Source organism: Palaemon carinicauda, chromosome 4, assembly GCF_036898095.1.
Source record: "Palaemon carinicauda isolate YSFRI2023 chromosome 4, ASM3689809v2, whole genome shotgun sequence".
NCBI classification, from domain to species: Eukaryota; Metazoa; Arthropoda; class Malacostraca; order Decapoda; family Palaemonidae; genus Palaemon; species Palaemon carinicauda.
In genome coordinates, this window is record NC_090728.1 from 176,448,404 (window position 1) to 176,456,769 (window position 8,366).

An 8,366-nucleotide genomic window follows, 5' to 3' on the forward strand; every position below is an offset into this window, starting at 1 on the left:
ATTCGGACAGGCAACCGAGAGGCTTTACTATGTTCTGATTGGCTGTTGTCTACCATCTCGTCTCTCCTTACCGAATACTATTCATAGGTGCAGAATTTATTCTTATTTATATACTTAGCTGACATGTTGCACGATATAGATATATGTAATTTGCCTAATAGTAATAAGCTATGATTTTAAAACTGCAACTCTAGTTTCATAAAATCGATAAAGTAAAGAATAAAGTATGGCGAGTATAGAGGTCAGGGAATAATTGTCTTACGTTTATCTATCCCTTTCTTTTTGTGTATAATAGCTATGAAATCAGTATTAGACTTGAACATTAGTGTTTTTCCTTGCAATTCTGTGATTATGATGGTATATTAAAATTTTTGGAAAGTACTAACCTATTATAGGCCTACGAATGTACGACCGAAAATCATTAAGGAACGTAAAAAAAAGGAAAAAATAGTGTAAAAGAACGTAAAGGTATGTAAAATAATGATAGGATATTGCTAGTCAATATATTGTACCAACCGTGTGTCGCACAATTGTACATAATTCCTTTTGTATATATTATGCTTGTATCTGCGCTCTTCCCTCGCACTAAAACGAACATGAAAATTCATGTCTGGTTTTCCTCTGTAACATTGTCACTTTCTCGAACATGTATTTTCCTGTTGCCTTGAGGTTTTGTATATAAAGGAGAGTGTTCCTTAATAAAGCACTCAGTTGATTGCATCCTGCCTTTGAGTTCACAACCTTCTCTCGGCCCGTCACATTGGTGACGCCAGAGTGACTTGCTTCTCCCGCCTCCCCCCCCCCCTCCGCCTCTCACCGTTACTATGACGCCGTCAACGCATACCTTCTGCAGCAGTACTCGCCGTCACCAGCCCCCCATATAACAACGCCTTTTCAGCTCTCTCTCAACAACCGTTGGGGGATCAAAGGGCTTCGCTCACCCTCGGGAAAATGACCAGTATCACTCGCCTGCAACCTACCGCAGACAGCTCTCCTCGTGAGGTGAACCTACTTCGTGCCCTTTGGATACGCCGTTTACCCGGACCTATACTCGCTGCCATATACGATGTCGAAAGTTTACCCATAAAGGACTTGATGACCAAAGCCGACGCCCTTATGAACAGTCACTTCAAAACCTCCATCAACGCCTCCACTCGTGACGAAGAGGACACCTATTCAACTTCAACCGAGGCTGACGTGAATGCCGTAGGACACACTCGCCTATGAATGCCGTAGGACACGCCTATGAATGCCGTAGGACACACTTGCCTACCCCATGATGAGCCGGAGCGGCAACACAGCCAACCATCATCCACCACTCGCTCGCACCCCAACCAACGACTTCTACAGTCACTCACTACCGCTAATCGGCGCAGTTTTTACTACTACCTCTCCAGATTCAGGGCACCTATTTAACATGTTCAGTATGTCATTTTTAGAGGGGGAGCCATGTACCAACCTATACGCGCTGCCATACCCAATGTCGATAGTTTACCCATAAAGGACTTGATGACCAGAGCCGACGCCCTTATGAACAGCCACTTCAAAACCTCCATCAACGCCTCCACTCGTGACGAAGAGGACACCTATTCAACTTCAACCGAGGCTGACGTGAATGCCGTAGGACACACTCGCCTATGAATGCCATAGGACACGCCTATGAATGCCGTAGGACACACACGCCTATGAATGCCGTAGGACACACTCGCCTACCCCATGACGAGCCGGAGCGGCAACACAGCCAACCATCATCCACCACTCGCTCGCACCCCAACCAACGACTTCTACAGTCACTCACTGCCGCTAATCGGCGCAGTTTTTACTACTACCTCTCCAGATTCAGGGCACCTATTTAACATGTTCAGTATGTCATTTTTAGAGGGGGAGCCATGTACCAACCGTGTGTCACACATTTGTACATAATTCCTTTTGTATATATTATGCTTGTATCTGCGCTCTTCCCTCGCATTAAAACGAACATGAAAATTCATGTCTGGTTTTCCTCTGTAACATTGTCACTTTCTCGAACATGTATTTTCCTGTTGCCTTGAGGTTTTGTATATAAAGGAGAGTGTTCCTTAATAAAGCACTCAGTTGATTGCATCCTGCCTTTGAGTTCACAACCCTCTCTCGGCCCGTCACAACATACTCACCAGAAAGTGATTGGTAGTACACCTGCGATGAACATTGGCGATTTCCAGTGTGGGTGATAATGTGAGTTGACAATACCCTGGGTCATTATATGGATTTTTTTTTTTCATTTTTTACTTTCACATGAGCAACCAAAGCTATATGGGTACTGCCAGGAAAACTTTTTTTTTATATAAGAAAACTACATATTATTTTGACCTCCTTTACGTTCCTTTATGCTTTCTGTGCCCTTTACGATTACGCTCTTCAGAAAGACCGATCCAGAGTCAATACATATGACTGCACCGATCATTATACCCTGATAATTCGAACATTTTTGACGGAGGATAGGGTAAAGCTAGGATTCCATTAGTGCAATAACGGTAGTAGCCAGGGAGACTCGAAAGTTGTTGGAACTTGTGCGGCCACAGGCAAATTAAACGCAAACGCATTAACCCTGGATAGGTACGGTGGGTCGTTTGCGACCCCGAGCGTCAAAAAAAAACAGGTTTTTCTCACGTGACTCACCCCCGTGACTGAATTTGTGGGTGATCGACCTGCAGGAGGTGTCTCCCCTACACGCTCTAGTAGTGTCCAGATGTGCATTGCTGTAGCTGTACTCCTTCCCCGATTTCTGAGACGCGTCGGGGTCGTTCGCGTCCGAGTTTACCCTTCTAGGGTAGTTTGCATAATTATCAAAGTTATTACGTATTATGAAATTGTCGTAGAATGGTGCAACTTGTATAGGTTATCAGTTGTGGAAAGTCTTGGTGGATTGTTTGGCTACCATGTGCATGTTTTTTTTTTTAGTTAAAATGTCGTTCATCACCACGAGGACCATTTTACCGCGAGTGCCCCTTTCTCATTTTTTTTCATTTTTTTGCCAAGTCATTTTTCCGTAAGATATTGCCAAATAGTGTCGTAAAACTTTTGCTTGTTTAGTGTTGGAAAGTGTGTCTAGATGATCTGGCTACCCATGCATGACTTTGTTTTTGTCAGATACGACGTAGTTATTGGTATATTGGGTATTTAACTGCGGTTACCAATTTCTGTTTTTTTTTCAATATTTGTAAAAATTACTACGTAGTAAGGAATTGCCGTATATTATTCATTTTTTTTTCATGTTTATGTGTTAGAAAGTGTGCCTTGATGGTTGGGCTAACACGTGCATGTCTTTTTTTTTATCTGAGATGTCGTATATTAGAATGTCGGGCATTTTACCGCGAGTGTCCCTTTTTCCTTTTTTTTCATTTTTTTGCCAAGTCATTTTTCCGTAAGATATTGCGAAATAGTGTCGTAAAACTTTTGCTTTTTTAGTGTTGGAAAGTGTGTCTAGATGATCTGGCTACCCATGCGTGATTTTGTTTTTGTCAGATACGACGTAGTTATTGGTATATTGGGTATTTAACTGCGGTTGCCAATTTCTGTTTTTTTTTCAATATTTGTAAAAATTTACTACGTAGTAAGGAATTGCCGTATATTATTGATTTTTTTTTCATGTTTATGTGTTAGAAAGTGTGCCTTGATGGTTGGGCTAACACGTGCATGTCTTTTTTTTTATCTGAGATGCCGTATATTAGAATGTTGGGCATTTTTCCGCGAGTGCCCCTTATTATTTGTTTTGCATTTTTTTGCTTAGTCATGTTACCGTAAGGAATTGGCAAGTAGTGTCGCAAAACTTATATTTTTATAGTGTTGGAAAGTGTTTTTAGATGATCTGGCTACCCATGCCTATTTTTTTTTTAGCCAGATATGGCGTATATATAAGTATGTGTTCGATTTTCCTGTGATTGCCATTTTTTCGTTTTTTCCCATTTCTTTCAAAATTACTACGTACTAAGGAACTATCACAGAGTAATATTTCATTTATATGTTTATTTGTCGGAAAATGTGCCTTGATGGTTTGCCTAGCACGTGGCTGAAATTTTTTTTTCTGAAATGCCGTATATTAGAATGGCCATTTTTCCACGAGTACCCCTTTTTATTTGTTTTGCATTTTTTTGCTTAGTCATGTTACCGTAAGGAATTGGCAAGTAGTGTCGCAAAACTTATAATTTTATAGTGTTGGAAAGTGTTTCTAGATGATCTGGCTACCCATGCCTATCTTCTTTTTTTAGCCAGATATGGCGTATATATAGGTATGTGTTCGATTTTCCTGTGATTGCCATTTTTTCGTTTTTTCCAATTTCTTTCAAAATTACTACGTACTAAGGAACTATCACAGAGTAATTATTCATTTAGATGTTTATTTGTCGGAAAATGTGCCTTGATGGTTTGACTAGCACGTGGCTGAATTTTTTTTCTTCTGAAATGCCGTATATTAGAATGTTAGCCATTTTTCCTCGAGTGCCCCTTTTTATTTGTTTTGCATTTTTTTGCTTAGTCATGTTACCGTAAGGAATTGGCAAGTAGTGTCGCAAAACTTATATTTTTATAGTGTTGGAAAGTGTTTCTAGATGATCTGGCTACCCATGCCTATCTTTTTTTTAGCCAGATATGGCGTATATATAGGTATGTGTTCGATTTTCCGGTGATTGCCATTTTTTCGTTTTTTCCCAATTCTTTCAAAATTACTACGTACTAAGGAACTATCACAGAGTAATGATTCCTCTAGATGTTTATTTGTCGGAAAATTTTGTTTACTTTTTTTTTGATTGAATATCATCAAATTTTTTTAGCTAAAATATTGTTTTACATTTTTTTTTTCGATTTTATTTCCCTTCAAAAAAAATTTTTTGGGTCAGAATTTTAATTTTATATTCGTAAAATAATCGACAATTATCCAGCAACCCACCATACAATTTTTATGCATATCCAATAATAATTAGATTAGTAAATAACACCTTGAAATTGACATACCCTTCCTACATTTCAAGTGGCAGATTAGGGAGTCTGAGTCAGTGTGGTTGGCGGCCATTTTGTGGACATATCCGAAGCGTAAGCTGCCCTATCTATATATATTCTTGTTCCCTATAGAATTTGTGATATTTTGGTATATTTTTACCTGCATAAATATCATATTATATATTAAATATATGTATTTTTTTACGGAATTTCTAAGTACTCAAAAAATTACCTTTAGATATGGCCCCTGATATAAATGTAATTTACAAAATAATGAAGATTTTTTTACATATTTCTATTTTAGGATAACATATGTTTATTCCCTAAAAAAATTAGCCACTTCCTATTTCATTTGGGTACCCAAAAAAATTCATGAAATTTGGACAAATTTTTTTGGCCAAAAAAAGTTACCCTTTTTTTCTCATTTCAGATCTTCACCTCCATGGGTCTGACTTCATCCAAAATACATCAAGATGTGTCCTAAACATTCAAGAATCAATTCCTAAAAGGATTTGTGTATATATGTATAAACTTTTTTTTTATGAATTTTTATGTCAGGTCTTTTTTTTTTTCTACTTAATTTTTTAAAATATTTATAATAAATAGTTTTTCTGCAGATGAGTAGTATTTATCTATACAGTTGTTTTAAGCATTCATTGAAGTTTTTTTTGGCAAAAGAAAAAAGGAGGTTACTGCAAAAACTGATTTTTCAAGAATTTTTTTTGGCGTCGGGGTCGTTCGCGTCCGAGTATACCCTTAAAGGGGTGTCCGAGGACCGTACCTATCCAGGGTTAATGGAATACTTGCTTACTAATCATTTCTGGGAATTGAAAAACGTTAAAAGCCTATTTACATCTGCACGAGTCGGATGACATCTAAAAACTTTACCATGTCACGGAAATTTTAGCCTGTTAATAGAAAAACGTTTGTTTTCCCTTTTTTTCACTTCAATTGTTTTGAATAAAAGCCTCCTGTTCTTCAAATCGGTCGCTTTGTAGTGTTAGCTTTTCCCAGGAAATTTTTTCCCTGATCCTGTTTTTATTATATATTTTCAACTCTGAAATCACGTATGTAAAAAGGCTGATAGGAAACAGTGACCACGTATATATATATAATTGGAAACAGCTGAAGGCATAGAAGTTCTTCCCGCCTTTTTATTGGTTTGGGCGTAGTCCTACGTATATGTAATTTCTTTTTCTGTATAATGAGGAAGAGTTTAAAATATGTATACACACACACACACACACACATATATATATATATATATATATATATATATATATATATATATATATATATATATATATATATATATATATATGTGTGTGTGTGTGTGTGTGTGTGTGTGTGTATGTATTTGTTAACCCTGGAGCTGGGTATTATGTAACGCTCTGCTTTTTAAATGTTATTAAATTTTTTGAATGCCATAGGTCTATGTTATAGTCTTGGGAACAAATTGGCTTGTTTGAGTTTAACTTAATTTGGAATAAGTTTTAGGATACTTTGAGATGTACATTAGAGTGGATTGAGATAGGTAAAATAAAACTAGCCGTGTCTTTAATCAGTTTCAGAGGAAGAGAATCGTTAGTCAATTTTAAGAACAATGTTAATTTGAAAGATTTAACCTTAAAATAGTGAACACGGTTTTAAAAAAAAAAACAGTTACATGAACAATATTACATTGCTGTGAATTCATTAAAGAATTGAAGAACTACTCGAATACCATTATATAACTTTTTTTTTATACATAAAACGTTGAATAGATACATAACTATGCAAACTCAAAGCAAAGTCTCAAAGATCTCTCTCTCTCTCTCTCTCTCTCTCTCTCTCTCTCTCTCTCTCTCTCTCTCTCGCTGTAGACCTACGTGTCACAATCTGTAAAGGCAACTCTCAGGTGGAGTGAATTTCCCATCTAAATAGAGATATCTCGAACATCTCTTGCAATATAGATTGCCTATTGTTATATATGGTATTCTTCGTATAAACATCTAGGCCTATTCTTTATAGATTCTTTCTTTAAACGTCTTGAAAAGAAAGCTTGAATAATTATGAATCGAAAAGATAGTATAACCATATTTCATATAGTATAATATCGTGTACAAAATAGTAACACTGTTTTAAAGCATGTGTTTGTCCCACATCACTCTTCGATTCCTTCCGCTGAACACAGGTTGGTTACAGAAATTACAGTTGCATTTAACATTCACACAAATCGTCGGTGTCTTCATAATAAGCTTTATTCATATTCTGAAAGCACTACCATGTTCCAGAGTAATTCTTTGTAGTAGAACAAATGTTTTGTTGTAAACCTGCTTGTGCAGATGGTAAAGAATCGTGAATTAAAATGTAGTATTAAGTACTAAATGTCATTCTTTTAATTCTAGTCTCTGTAATCAAGTCGTGTATCTTATCAAGATTTGAACAAGTGTTAAGTTTATCTAATCATTGTTTGATCCTAAAATGTAAATAGAAATTGCCCATCGTATGAAACAGCTGAATTAAATCAAGGAATAAGAATATTTGCCAAATTCACTTATGGGGCGGGGCCGAAGTTTATTCTTCATCATCAGCAGTTACTAGTTCCTGCAGGACAAAGGCCCCAGGCATGTCCTTCCACTTGCGTCTGTTATACTCTCAAATATTCTTAATTCAGCAATCCATCGTCTTATCTTCCTTCCCCTGCTACTTTTGAAGTTTCTAGGGACCTATTCTGTTATTCTTAATGTTCAACTATTATCTTTCTCATTATGTGTCCTGCCCATGTCCATTTCTTTTTCTTACATGTTAGAATATGCTCTACTTTAGTTTGCTCTGATATCCATGTCACTCTTTATCTGTCTCTTAGTGTTACTCCCATCATTATTATTTTCATTGATCTTTGAGTTGTAACTAATGTCTGTTCTAAGGCTTCAGTAAGGATCCAAGTTTCTGGTGCATAAGTTAACACTGGTAGGACCATTTGATTAAATACTTTTCTTTTTAACGAAAGTGGCATTTTACATTTCATAATCTCATCTTGTTTACCAAACACTCTCCATCCTATGATGATCCTGCTTTTAATTTCGGTCTCATGCCCTGGGAAAACACTTGCTGTCTGTCCGAAGTATGTATGTTCATTAACAATCTCTAGAGGGCCGTCCATAACCCTTATTTGTCGTCTCTCTGTATCTTCACTGAACATTATCTTAGTTTTGCTCTTACTAATTTTCAGTCCTACATTTTTGCTTTCTTGATTCAAATCTTCTATCATCTTTCTTCATCTTCACTGAAAATTATCTTAGTTTTACTCTTATTCATTTGCTGTCCTACATTTATTCTTTCTCAATTCAAATCCTCTATTATCTCTCTGCATCCTCACTGAAAATTATCTTAGTTTTACTCTTATTCAT